Raw genomic sequence first — 14521 nt, forward strand, 5'->3', positions numbered from 1 at the left:
AGTTGGTAAAGGTCTGATATGGTCATCCCCATGTGGCTATTGCTTTTTACAAAGGGGTGGCTGTGAGTCATAACGTAACTGGTCAGCAGCTAGCGACATACGCCAGCCCACCTAGGTGGTGTAAATGGCTACACACTCAGGAATAGCCAGCTAAAAGGCTAGAGATTAGAATCCACCAGGAGCCACAGAAGAGAGGCCTGCCTGGTGATCTGCTCCGGAAAACTCAGCTCCTGACGGCCCTGCACGTGGGGTTGGCACAGCTCAGGATCGGCGTGAGGGCAGCTGGTAGTACAAGCAGGGTGACTGAAGCTTGAATCCAGGTGTGTCCTCAATGCTTTTCCAGCTCCTCTGGACCTCTGTTTTCCCAGCTGTGAAATGGGAGAGCAATACACCATCAATGACTTGCAATAGTCATGGAGATGCTGCTGATTGCCAGTGAGTCAGCTGGAGTCACGGGAACTCCACATCACAGAGAACAGCCCGGCAGGGTTTTCTAGGCAATGAGTGATCTTGATGGGAGCCACTGGGGGGATTAGAACTGCTGACCTTTCAGTAAGTAGCTAAGTATGTTAGTGCTGCTCCACCGGGCATGAGAACTGAGTCAAGCCTCCTCCTTATGGTGGAGGGATGTCTATTTTGATAGGAGGAGAGGTCAGGTCTCCCAGCTGCCAGGAAGCCAGGACTGGGGTGCCGGAGTTTGCCCAAGCGGCACTTTTCTCCCTGTGCACACACAGGACAGAGAGTAAGGAGAGCAGAGAGGAGCAGGCCTTTTTCCAAGCCCACACAGCACACTAGCTACAAAGCTGGGGGCCGACCCTTGGCCCTGGGCATCCCAGGAGAGGACACCAGGGAACTCTGGAGGGCAAGCCAGATGGGTGACCATGCCCCCTGCTCCCCACAGTCCTCAGGAGTCCCCAGATGTCCCCAGAGACAAGCCCTCTGGAGGCATCTCCTAATCACAGCCTGATTACCACATTGCCTCAGGGAATCCGGAATGCCTTTAACAGGATCTTAAATGCGAGGTAGCTCCAGACGGTGCAGCCCCAACCCCCAGGCTCTGGGGAGAAGAAAAAGAAGAAAATCAAAACAGGCTCATCTTCAAGCAAGGCCTGGGGGGGACGAGGACAGAGCCAGACGTGAGATTCATGGTGCTTGGGGAACCATCCCAGCTGCAGCCTCTCTCTCTCAATTTTCACCACGAGAGTCCGAACCAGTGCCCAGCTGGCCTCCTCATGGCTTTCCAAAGCAAGTCACCAGGGAGGAGAGGGCCTGTTTGTCCCAAGAAGCAGTTGGTGAACTCGAACCACCAGAAAGGCACAGTCTTTGATTACCAGTGCAACTCCCTATGGACTGGGCAGCCAGAGCTCCCTCTCTGGGCCTCTACTGTCCCCATCTGTAAAATGGGTTATTGTTCTCATGTGCCAATGAGTCACTTGCAACTCATAGCGATCCTGTGTACAACAGCTCTGAACCCTGCTCTATCTCAAGGCAATTCTATTGTCTCTGACACACCTACTCCCGTGAATGCAGTCACTGAGTCAATGAATCTCATCCAGGGTCTCCCTCTCCTGCACTGTCCCTCCACCCTTCCAATTATGATGTTCCTCTCCAAGGACTGGTCCCTCCTGGCAACATGCCCAAAGTATGGGCAAAATGGATTGTTAGTGAGTTAATGAACGAGGAGCCCTGGTGGGTAACAGTTTGGATTTGGTTGCTCACTTGAACCCAACAGCAGCTCTGAGGGGTAAATACCTGGCAATCCGTTCACCTAGAGATCATTACCTAGAAAACCTACAGGGTGATTCTCCCCTGTGTGAGTCAGACTCCATTCCAAGGCCCCAGAGAAGGACAGTCAACTAGCGAACCTGGAAAACGAACATGATCAGTGTTAGGTATTAAAAAGAAGTGCAAGAGAAAGAAAGAAAGAAAAGAATAAACAAATAAAGAAAAGAATTGGTCCCAAGAAACAAACAGGCCTTTACTGTGAGGTCATATAAGCCAACCGTATCAAAGACCAGACCAGACAATGGATGCTAATAAGGGTCTAAGCTTGGAAAAAAGGTGCTAAAATCTAACTTAATTAACACATCAAATTCCAAGAAATACCATCTTAGTCCTCCCCAGGAGCCCTATAAAAAGGAAACCCCCCAAACATTTTGATCCTGTCTGCATGGCATGCTGCTGGGTCACTTGGCCTCCCTCTCAGACCGCACAATAAAGAAAGGGCTGTTCATTTCTTGAGACCAATTCCTTTATTTCTCTCCCTCACACCCTTGCACTTTTTAAAAATATCTAACACCCATGACCCCAGTCACTGAGTTAATCCATCTCATTGAGGGTCTTCCTTTCCTGCGCTGCCCCTTCTCCCTCCCAAGCATGAAGTCTCTCCAAGGACTAATCCCTCCTTGCAACATGTCCAAAGTATGTGAGATGAAGCTTCAGAAAATTTCCCTCAAGGAGCAGCCCGGCTTCACCTTCTCTAGGACAAACCTATTTGTTCTCCAAGCTGTCCATGGTATATTCAAAACTCTTTTCCAGCACCACAGCTCAAAGGCATCAAATCTCCTTCTATCATTCTTAGTCACTGTCCAGCATTCTGATGCATAACAAGTAATTGTAAAGACCATGGTCTGGATCAGGCGCACCTTAGTCTACTGAATACAGATTCTCTGTCAAGGACACAGGGAACAAGACAGGACTTTAGGCTCAGATAATAAGGAAGACAACTTGACAAGTTTTAAGTTATAATAAAGCAAGTTGCTGTCACAGTGAAGAATGATTCAGTTGTGTCTGTATTTCCATCAGACTGGCCTCCGTGGTAGTTTAATGACTAAGACAGACTGAGTCCAGGGAAGCTGTACAGAACTGTGCTCCAGGCACAAGGAGCAGCATATGCAAAGGCCCTGAGGTAAGATCTACATTCAGGGCTTCGCAGAACAGTAACAGGAATGAGAAATTAGAGTCCAGCCCTTCCTCTCTCCAACCAAAAAGGTGCCTTTTTCCATCTCTAACCTGGCCAGGTCTGCTATCCAGGAGATATCTGTGTTAAACAAATCAAAGTAAGAGGCAGAAAAAAATAACCACTAATACTAATCTAGCGACCCTAGAGCCGTAGTAAATCAGCCACAGTTAGAATCTACCAGCCACTCTGTAGTATAAAGATGAGGCTGCCTCGTCTCCAGGAAATTTACAGCCTGGAAAAAATCAGATAAGAAATAACTCCACCTGGGCGCGTTGAGGATTTTTTATTTTTTTTATTTTTTTTTTTAGTTAGAAAATTCCCATTTAAGGAATTGGAGGAAACCCTTGTGACCCAGACCCGACTTTTTTTAACAAGACCATAAAAGTGAAACTCAGTGATGTCATGTGATCCCTGTTAGCCAATCAGTTCATTGTACTTAAGTAATAGGGGGCGGTATCAAAGTGTCATGTGACCCGAGACTGGCCAATCAGAGTCTGCTGATCAGAGGCACTGGTGAATCAGGGAGGTCAGGTGTCTAAAGCGTGCTAAGTTAGAGCCCTGGGTCCTCGTTGAGGTCTGATGACCCGAGGAGGTCTTACAACCCTGCTGAGAACAGCGATGACCAGGGAGAAATGCTATCTTCCTGTCACTGTTGAAGGATTGAATTCTGATGTCAGAGGGGGGTTCTCCGCCCAGGATGAGGGCAAGTAGGGGGGCAGGTCATGTCCTCCAGGAGCAGGCTGTTGTTGTTAGGTGTCATCCTGCCCTGTGGACAACAGATCCGAGCCTCGCCCTGGCCTGTGCTGTCCTCACAACCCTTGTCATGCTCAGCTCCGTGTCCAGTCACGTCGCAGCAGCCTGTCTCCTTGCAGGTCTTCCCCTATTTCCCCAAATCTTGCCTTCCCAGCTTGATGTCTCTCCAAAAAATAATTCCTCCTGAAAATACGACTAAATTGGGTGAGATGAAGGTTCACCGCCCCTGCTGCAAAGCAGCACTCTATGTTGAACTTCCTTCAAGACAGATTTGTTCTTTTGGTGGTGGTGGTGGTTGTTAAGGGCCGTCGAGTCGTAGAGGACTCATAGCGACCCTATGACCAAAGACCTGAGCACTGTTCATAGGGTTTCCGGAGGCAAGCCATTTCGAAAGAGGATGCCGCTCCTGCGTCCAGGCTTGTTTTAATTGGGAAGCTCCACCAAACCCTGTCCACCATGGGTAACCATGGTCGCATTTGGTAGTCTGTGATATATTTCAGTTTTCTCCAGCACCACAATGAAAAAGCATTGATTCTTCCTTGGTCTTCCTTATTCACTGTTCAACTTTCAGATGCCTAGGAAACAACTGGAAATACCTGTAAAAAAAAGACTGTGGGCGTATGGGCAGCATCGAGATAGTCAAGTCTGACCTTTTCTAATTCCACAATAGGGCACGGCGCCCATTAACATCCACAGCACCTAACTAATTCCCATGAGGTCCCATGTCCATCTGTCCTCACCCCCGCCCTGCTCCCACGCCTCCTCCTACTAATTCCAGCACCAACATTACAGTCCTTGGTCTGAAATCCATTGAAATAGCTGCCATACTCAGAACCATACTGACAGGTATGTGTGTGTGTGTGTGTGTGTCTGACAGGTGTGTGTGTGTGTGTGTGTGTGTGTGTGTGTGTTCATTAGGGAAGTTAACAAGTTACAGCTCAGGATGGCAACAGGATACAATTTCTCAGGCAGGATAGCTTCTGAAGCATGTCACCATCCTTCAGCCTTATGGCTGTAGGCCAGTGTTAACAAAGCTCTCTCAGTCCTGCCAATTAGGGCATGTCTTGGCCCCCAGTCTTCCGCAAGCTTGGGTCAAGGCCGCCGGCTGTGGCGCTGTGGGGCAGCAGCCCTGGGTCAGTTATGGGTCAGGCCAGGCCTCTGATTCTCTGCTGCTCTCCTGCAGGCCCCCATCGGAGGGGTGCGGGATCCTCTGGCAGCAGAAGACACACACACTCTACATTTTCTGCTTTTTTTTTCCTGGCTGGTAGTGAGATCCCCAAACTTCTGCTACTGACCCTGCTCCATTTAAACCTGGTGAGAAGGCAAAACTCGTCAATCCTCTGCTGGACAGACCAACAGATCCTTTCTTCATGTTCCTGCCCAGCCATATCCAAACTCAAGGGCAATGGCCTAGGAAAGCCATTTTGACAAGCGACCCACATACCACAATATCAAGCCTTGGGTGAGGCACTCTTTAGTCATGAAACTGAAATTCTTCCTCACTAGCACTTAGGAGACTGTAACAGCTGATTTTCCCATTTTTTTTTCTATAATTATATTTTATTAATTTTCATAAACATTTACAGAGATTTTGGGCTTCCACTCATTCATTGTTGCCAATGTCACGCATCTTTTGATTTTTTCCCCTAATCTTTTGATGTCTTGACTACTCCTATCACGGGTGTTGATTAGAGATCCGAATAAAATTAAACTGTTCACAACTTCCATCATTTTACCATCTCTCACGGCGCTGCCTGTTGATCCAGTGGGAAGGACTTCCGTTTTCTTTGATGTTACGATATAACCCATACTGATCTTCCTCGGTAAGTGCTTCAAGTCTTCTCTGCTTTCCAAAAGCAAGGCTGTGTCATCTGCATACGGCAGGTCGTTGAGGAGTTCCCAGTTCGGTGCTATGTTGTTGGCTGTGGATATTTTTGTATTAATTTTTATATGTTAAAATAGTGTATCACACACACAAATTTATTGCGGCTTTGTTCACAAGAGCAAAGAGCTGGAAACAACCCAAGTGCCCATCAACAAATGAATGGCTAGAGAAGCTCTGGTATATTCACAGAATGGAATACTACGCTGCATTGAAAAACAAGGAACTCATGAAATATTATACAAAATGGGTGACCCTGGAGGACAGTATGCTGAGTGAAATATCTCACTCACAAAAGGACAAATACTGCATAGTGCCACTGTTGTAAAACTAGACTGACATCAGGGTTGGGAGGAACTTAAGAAAAGAGGGGATTAATAATGTATACTGCCTTGAAACAGATGAGGGAGAGAACTGTTTAAAAGGAATATATGATTAGCTTTGTCTGACATACTTTGGACATGTTGTAAGGAGGGACAGGTCCTTAGAGAGGGACATCATGCTTGGGAGGTTGGAGGGACAGTGCAAGAGGGGAAGACCCTCTATGAGGTAGATTGATTCAGTGACTGGGGTAATCGGGATGGGAGTATCAGAGGCAGTGCGAATGGCATAGGATAGAGCAGGGTTTAGGGCTGTTGTACATAGGGTCGCTATGAGTCGCAAGCGACTTGACGGCACATAACAACAACAAAAATCATTTTCATAACAAGAGTCCAGAATAAGAACTGCATAGTAAAGTGGATTTGGGGATGGGGAGAGGATTGTATAACAATGAAAGATTTTTTTTTTTTCTTCAAAGAGAAAAGCGAATTGGGGTGAGGGGTGGGTGGGGAGGAAAGGGTGAAACAATGAATGAATAGAAATCCAAAATCTCTGTAAACTTTCGTTAGAATTTACTAAAAAAAAAAATATATTGCATCAAACATAGGGGGCCCCTGAGCCAATAGTGATGATGGTAGAATCCGTGAACTTACGAGCCTATGTACCGTGACTGGACTGTACATGTGATAACAGTAGATGTGTGACTGGTGCGTCACCATAAAAATGGCATTTTAATGAATGCACATTGCTGGTGGGTGCCCCTAAGTCCATTCTGACTCTCAGCAATCCCACGGGACAGGGTCAAGGCGCCGCCCGTCCCGGGGGACTCTGAGGCTGCCGTCTCTTTGAAAGGACCCTGGTGGCACAGTGGTCACAGCATTAGGATGCTACCGGAAAGGTCTATGGGTGGAAGCCACCAGGCCTCTTTGGGAAGAAGACAGGGCCATCTGTTCTGACAGATTTACAGCCTGTTCTCTCCAGGCCGCAGTGACTCCGCGCCAGTGGTTCTGTTTGTTTTTTATGAGTCAGAATCTACAGGACAGCACACGGTAGCACAGAGGCGGAGGCCTGTTTGTGGTAACCAGGAGCCCGAGGTGGCGGGGCGCTGAGCGGCTGACAAGGCTGAGGGGAGAATGTGGGAACAGGTGCTGCTGATGGCTGCACGACACCGTGAAAGTAACGCGTGTCAGAGACCGGACCAAAAACGTGGACGTGGCAACTCCTCTGCGTGTGTGTGTTTGTCCCAATTAGAAGTGAAAGGCCAGGTCTTGATGGCTGAGTGTTCTGGGGCTCCCCTAGGTTGTACACCCACGGTGAGTGCCCTCCATCCTGCCAGGATTAAATGGAGACATCTCGGTGATCCTCACGGAAAAAGTGGCATTGAAGCCAAGACCAGAAGAAAAAGGAAGAAGCCACGGTGAGAGGTGGGGGAGGGCATCCCAGGCAAGAGTCACAGTTGTGCAAAGGCCCTGGGGCAGGACTGGCCTGAGGAGTTACAGAGTCAGCGAGGAGGGCCAAGTGGAGAGAAGGGCCAAGGGTATGGGGGAAGGGCGGGGACAGGGCAGGGCGAGCAGGGTCCTGTGGACCTGGGGGGGCTCCGGCTTTTACCTAAGGAAAGGGGAGGGCTGTGGTAGGAGAGGGACAGCCCAGTTAAAATTGTAAAGATCATCAGGTTTGTGGCAGGAACGTCTGTCTATCCTGGGAGCTGCTCTAAACCTCTGTTCTGGATGAAGCCTAAACACAGTAGGCGGCCAGCCGGTGCACACAGTAGGCAGCCAGTTGGTGTTTATTGAAGAAATGACTGAAGACAAATGCCTCAGGGGGAGGGCTGAGTGGCAGAGGAGTGGCCTTCTCTGCCCAGGTCACTGGCCAGGTTGTGACCCACCAGGCTCGGACAGCTGAGACCCTGGCGGTCTGCGGTCCCCACAGCCCACACAGCGGCCACCTGTTTCCTCGGCCTCTGATTAATGGCCCTGCAGCCCCATCCATCACACAGCACCAGCTCCGCCTGAGCCCCGCAGGCCTCAGCAGGGCACGTCCCTCGGCGGTGGCAGGACCCTCAGACAGACAGCTCCAGACCGCAGACGTGGCCTGGGGAGCCCAGGGGGAACGCTGGGGGTGGACACATGAGCTGGTGGGGGCCTTGATGGCAGCCAGCCATGAGGCAGTGAAGTTCAAAGCCCCAGAACCCTAAACCAGGCCAGGCCCCCTGACAATCCCTCCTCGCAGTGACCCCGCATGTGGCCAGGCGGAGCTGCGTCTCAGGGTTTGTTTGGGGTTTTTTTCCCCTTCTTTTTTATTTGTCCAAATACACACAGTAAATAACCCCACTTCACCAGCTGCCACATGGACCAGTGAGCAGCACTGGTGACATCCTGGGAGCCATGACTTCCTTTTCCAAGCCCTTGACCATCGTCAGCTCTGGCTCCTGGCCCCTTAAGATTCTCATCAGTTCTTATGAGGCGCTCTTGGCAATTGGAGCACATACCAGTGATCCTTTCAAAGCGCACACTTTGCATATTCAAAGCATACACCCAGGCCTTTTATAATTGAGCCCTGGTGGCACAGGGGGGAAGCAACTCAGCTCCTAACCGTAAGGTCAGCAGTTCAGCCTCTCTCCAGGTGATGGCAGCTGCTTCCATAAAAGTTACAGCCTAGAGAACACCCTCCCGGGCAGGTCAGCCTGTCCTCCAGGCTTGCCGTCAGTTGCTGTCCTGACAGCTTTTTTTGGGTCAAAGTTGATTCTAGGGTAGAATTTCAGCTCAAGGGTGAAAGATTTCCTTGGGTGATAGTTTCAAGGGCTCCACGTGGTTTTGAACAGCTGATTTGTAGGAAGTACATTGTCAGGCCTTTCTTCCAAGGTGCCTCTGAACCTCCAGTAACCATTTGTACCACCCAGGGATTCCCAAGAAACCTGTTGTCACTGTGAGATGCCACCCCGTACAGCGACACGGAACGAAACCCCACAAGTCCTGCACCATCCCCGACATCGCTGCTGCGTGCACCCCTGCTGTGGCCACGGTGTCTGGCCGTCTCACAGAGGGTTTTCCTCCTTTTTTTTAAATTATTATTAATTTCAATGAACATCTAGATTTTGGAGATTTTGGAATTCCATTCATTCATTGTTGTACTTTTCTCCCCACCCACTCACCCCCACTGCCACCCGGTCTTCCTCCTTTTCATTGACCCTCTGCTGAGGGCTGGGCCCTCCTGCGAGCAAGCTCAGAGGACGTGAGGCCAGGTTTCACCACCCGTGCTTTGAGGAGCAGCCCGAGACAGATTTGCCTGTCCCCCGCCCCCCGCAGTCTGCAGCACACTGATGTTCTTTGCCGGCATCGTCACCCCAGCCTTCATCATCAGCCAGTTTTCTCCTGTGAGTCCCCGACAGCCCTAATTGCCCTAAATTTGCTGCACCACAGTGGCTCCCTCCTGGCCTTCACCTTTCTGTCCTTCTTCCCTGCCAACCACCCCATTTCTTCTACCAGAAGCTCCTCTTGCCCTGGCCCCTGCCAAGCCCTGTCCCTCCAGCCTGGCACATCCTCCCAGCATCTTCCCTGCTCACCCAGCACCTTCCCTGCCCCGCTGGCCTCCTGCCTCACTTTAGTCCAGGTGGGGCTGCAGGGAGAACCCTGTGTCACCCAGCCTGGCCGAGAACCCTGTGTCACCCAGCCTGGCCGAGAACCCTGTCACCCAGCCTGGACGAGAACCCTGTGTCACCCAGCCTGGATGAGAACCCTGTCACCCAGCCTGGCCGTGCCCCTCTGCGGCTCCAGCAGTGATTAAGGGCTCTTGCTAACAGAGGCACTGCTGGACAAAGGCCTGGTATTCTACGGAAAAACCAGCTTCTGACCACCCACTGAGAAACCCAACCAAACACAGTGCCGTCCAGGGGCTTCTGATTCAGAGTGACCCCTCGGAAAGCCCTGTGGAGCCTCCAAAGTTGTTATTATTTTGAACAAAACTTTAAACTCTGTATCCACCGGCTGTTTCTCAGGAGAAAGGACCCGTCGGTCCAGCCTCGCACAGCCTGGGAGACAGCTCCGCTGTGGGGCGTTCCACACAGGCCTGGGCCTCACTGTGCGCAGAGCCGGCCTGACCACAGGATTTCAGGAGAAACCTGAGATCCCGGGCAGAGACAGATGATCATGCTCAGTGCCAACCAGGAGCTTGGTGATGTGAACACGCCGTGTGCCCAGGAAACACTGAGGAATGTCTGGGGGCATCTGTGGGTAACCTGGGGCAGGTGCTACTTGCCTTTGGTGGGTGGAGGCCAGGAATGTGACTCAGCACCCCTACAGTGCACGGCACAGCCTCCCACCCCAGAGAACAATCCAAGTCCACATGTCTCAGTGCTTCGATTGAGGAGTCTGCCCTAGAACCTCCCATGGCTCCCCAGTGCTTCAGGCTGAAGTCTCAACTTCTCAGCTCAGAAGGCTGTACTTAGAGTCCTGTACTTAGGACCCCTGGCCCTCTCCAGCCAGGATGTTCAGCACTCCTGCCTCTGTGTCCCGCCTGAGGTCACTCTTGTGTCCTGGGCAAGGACTCGACTGTCTGTTGCTAAGTGCATGGTCCGCAGCTCCTCCTATGCCCTCGTGTACAGAGTGGAGCCCACAGGGTTTTTATGGTTGGGACCATTCGGAGGTAGATTGCCAGGCCTTTCTTCTGTGGTGCCAAGGTAGCTGGCACCACAGCAGCCTTTTTGGTTAGTAGCTGAAAGCTTAGCTGTTTGTACTACCCAGGAAGCTCATAGGTCTAAATCCTGCACCTATCAGCTGTGTGGCTTTGGCCAAATCCCCTTGCCTCTCCAAGCCTTGGTTTTTCCATCTCTAAAATGGGTATGAAGGAGACTCTCTGAGCGTTCAGGTGCTCAGGAGAGAATCTGCCTGGCACAGACTGAAGAGTCCACACACACTGGATGGGCTGTTGTTATGTAGTTTGGGTTCCACTTCTAGGCTCTTCTACACACTTGGAAAGCCTTTTCTTCTGAAAATTACTTTGTCAAAATTCCCCTTTTCAAGGATAAACTGGTGTGTGTGATCCCTCAGATCTGAGGGGCCTCCCAGAAGAAAGGTGTGTGGTCCCCACTGTGGGGCTGGGAGCCAGGGCTTGAGGACAAGGCCAGCTTCCCCTGAAATGATCTGGATGTCACCAGCAGCCCAAGCTCAGAAAGGCCCCTTAAGTTGGCTTCACCCTGGTGGCCTAGCGGGTTGCACACTAAGAGGTGTGTGGTTCAAGTCCACTAGACGCTCTGCAAAAGAAAGACGGGTATTCCCCTCCGGTCAAGATTTCCTGCCTTGGGCCCTGACGGAAGGTCTCTGTGAGTAAAGGGGTTGGCTTGGGGAGGTCACTGTCCTCAGGTCTCTGGTGGCACAGACAGTCACAGTTCACGCCTGGCTCCTCAGAGTCTGTCTTTAAAATGTGGACATGAGGCTACACCGCAATCACACGTAGGTCATTTATTAGGGGGAAATGGGCCTTTTTGTTCACCGTGGATTTCTTTGCATTGCTTTTTGAGTTTTTTAAGCATTGCATGAAAGAACATTATACAGAGAGAGACTAGTTGGCCTAGTGGATTGAAAGTGATGCTACCAAGCCGAAGGTGGGTGACTCTAATCCGCGGCCCTCAGGCCTGCCTTTCATTGTTTTTGGTGAAACATTCTTCTAGGTCGTATAGCCCTGGTGTGTCCACTTGCTGTACAGAGGTAACTTGTGGTTGCTGTGAAGTTGAACACTGTGACCTTGATGTGTCAAATGTGCTAACGGTTACCCACGGTGGACAGTGTTTGGTGGAGTTCCCTGATTAAAACAAGCGTGGAAGCAGGAGTGGCATCCACTTGCGTAAACAGCTTGTCTCCGGAAACCCTATGAACCTGGAGAAAGGATGACAGTCACACAAGTGTCGAGGACTTTCATTCATAGGGTTGCTGTGAGTCACCTATGATTCGATGGCACTTAACAACAATAACATGAAAGAATTGTTTATGTTGATGATTGACGTTTTTGTTTGGGGAGTTCTTTTGGAAGGCTGTCCTGTTAAGTGTTGCCCACTCATGCCCACCCTAGTCCTGCCCCCTCACTCCCCAGGATGGAGACTGGATTTATGCTCCATTCTATAGCTTGGACCACGTGAGGCCCAGAGGAGTCACAGTCATCGTGGAGGGCGCCTGTAGGATGAAGAGGATGATGATGGGCACGTGTAACCGACCCGTCTGTAGTGCTTCACCGGAGCCATGTCAACATACCTGGGCGGTGTAAACCCAGGGCTGGACCACCCAGGAGCACTGAGGAGAAAGGCCGGGCAGTCTGCTTCCATACCATGACCTCCTGGGAGGCCCCTAGCGCTCAGTCCACGTCTGTGGTTTGTCTCCAAGCTGATCTTACACCCGTGTTCACTCGGACACTTCAGTCTGTTTGATGAGTAGCCAGCAGGATGTCAGGACCCCTCCTTTTCTCCTCTGCTCATCCCTTCCAGGGCTCCCACCTTCCTGGGGGAAACATCCCCCTCCTCCCTACAGCCCACAGGGCCTGCGTCACCTCCCTCTCCCCTCCTCCTGGGACTTAATTCCCGGTTTGCAGGGCCCAGGCCGCTGGGTGGACAGCACGGCTGCTCCACGCTCAGGCGCAGCGGAGATGGAGAGAGGTGAGGACGGAGCTGGACGGGAGCAGGACGGTCGTGATAGAGCCACCTCAGCAGCACCTGTGACATCAGTCCCCTGGGGGGCCGCCGTTAGGTGCTTGGCTGTTACCTGGAGGTCTACTCTGCCGGAGAAAGACAAGGCAACTGCTGTCAATGTGGTGAAAATCGATGCTGCCTCAGGAACCCGACGGGGCACCCTCACCCGAACCTTACAGGGTCACCAGGAACCCGATGGGGCAGCCTCACCCTCACCTTACAGGGTCACCCTGAGTGGAAATGCACTCTATGGGAGTAGGCTGGGTTTGGGGTTACTCTGGAATGCAAAGTAAAGCCATGGATCCCTTTGGTAAAGAATTATTAAAAATGTTACTATAGCCACGGCTGAGCATTAAGTTAAGGCAGGCGCTGGTGGGCATGAGGCCCTGTGTGCTGCCTCTGCCGGCCTGCCTGTGCTGGGACAGACCTACCTCAGGGCCTTTGCACAGGACGTTTACATAAGTGCCACCCTCAGCTCCCTCAGTCCCCTTCTTCTGGTGTTTTCTGAGGGTCCTCTATTTGGGAGCCCTCTCTAGAGTTGGCTGTTTTGGGGTGGGTTTTTTGGAGGGTATTTTTTAATAACTGAAATAGAAGATTAAAACTCTCAGTATCTGGAGGAACCACTTGGTTTTGCCTGTCTTGTAGCTCTCCTCAAACTTGACCTTGGCTTCCGCCTCCTTGCATTTAACAGCAGGGTCTCTGAAGACATCCTTGTTAATGATGGTTTTGTCCAAGGGGATATCCACGGAGGACCTTGTGGGCATGAGGTGACTGTAGTTATAAACTTTCACAAGGACTTGATCTTTGACCTCTTGGCGGATTTTTTTTTCTTGCCCATGACAGCTGTCACTTTTCGGGGATAGCGGTCAGTCCCAGCTCCCAGGCGTGGCTGTAGGGGAGGTCGGCGGTGCCATCATCAGTGTTCTTGACGATGACGGCTTTGCGTCCAGAGTACCGTCCGGCCAGGACCAGCACCACCTTCCCTGGTTTCATGAACTTCCCCATTTCGACAGCAACCATGCAGACCAACAACAAAAAGAAGACTTGGCTGTTTAAAATTACGCCCTCTCCTAACATCTAACAAGCTTTGGTGGCAAAGTGCACAATGCGTCAGACTGAAAAAGGTCAGTGGTTCAAATCCATCAAGTGCTCTGAGGGAGAAAGACGGGCACTCTACCTCACTAAAACATACAGCCTGAGAGAGCTGAGGCAGGGTGGCCAGGGGTCAGGGATGGCCTTGATGCCACCGAGTTTGACAGGGTGCTCATCTGACCTGTCAGAGAGGAGGCCTCTGGAATGGTCTGTGTCATCAAATGACAGCATTCAGCCCTCACCCCACGCCGGGAGCGAGGCACCATCATGGTGCTAGACGCTGTCAAATCGGACCAGGGCGGCCTCACGGAGGTTCCAGTCTTTAAGGCAGCTCCGTGGGTTAAGCGTTGTCCTGCTAACCAAAAGTTCAGCAGTGGAACCCACTAGCGTGTCTGAAGGCAGATGAGGTGGTTTGTTTTCTGAGATGACAGCCTTGGACGCTGTTGTGGCCTGCCCTGCAGGGTCGCTGTGACCAGGGGTCACTCCCAGGGCAGTGGGTTTTGGGTGGAATGTCTGTGAGGGCAGATCGCCAGACCTGTCTCCTGCAGAGCAGCTGGGTAGATTCCAACCATCAAACTTTAGCTGCTGTGTTTACAAGGCTTCTTGGCACACAGTAGGCGCTCCATAAGCACTCACTGGAACAAGGCCCTGTTTAGGAGATGCACAGGAGTCCCACCGTTCTTTCTCCAGCCAAGGAAACTGAGGCTGAGAAGCACCAGCTGCCGGGCCAAGGTCACAGAGCATGTGGGTGGCACGCGTCCAGGGCGCGCCATTCTGGGGCCGCCGGTGGAGATCGGCCCAGCCCCTGTGTGCTGCTCAGAGAGATGGGGAAACTGAG

The 14521-nt window shown here is 51.4% G+C and overlaps 1 pseudogene; it reads right to left on the reverse strand.

Moving 5' to 3' along the window:
* Positions 1–13166: 13166 nt before the first annotated feature.
* Positions 13167–13596, reverse strand: LOC102867507 (annotated as a pseudogene).
* Between the last annotated feature and the right edge of the window lie 925 nt (positions 13597–14521).

Source organism: Elephantulus edwardii, unplaced genomic scaffold (assembly GCF_000299155.1).
Source record: "Elephantulus edwardii isolate Elephantulus edwardi_28Jun2011 unplaced genomic scaffold, EleEdw1.0 scaffold00217, whole genome shotgun sequence".
NCBI lineage: Eukaryota > Metazoa > Chordata > Mammalia > Macroscelidea > Macroscelididae > Elephantulus > Elephantulus edwardii.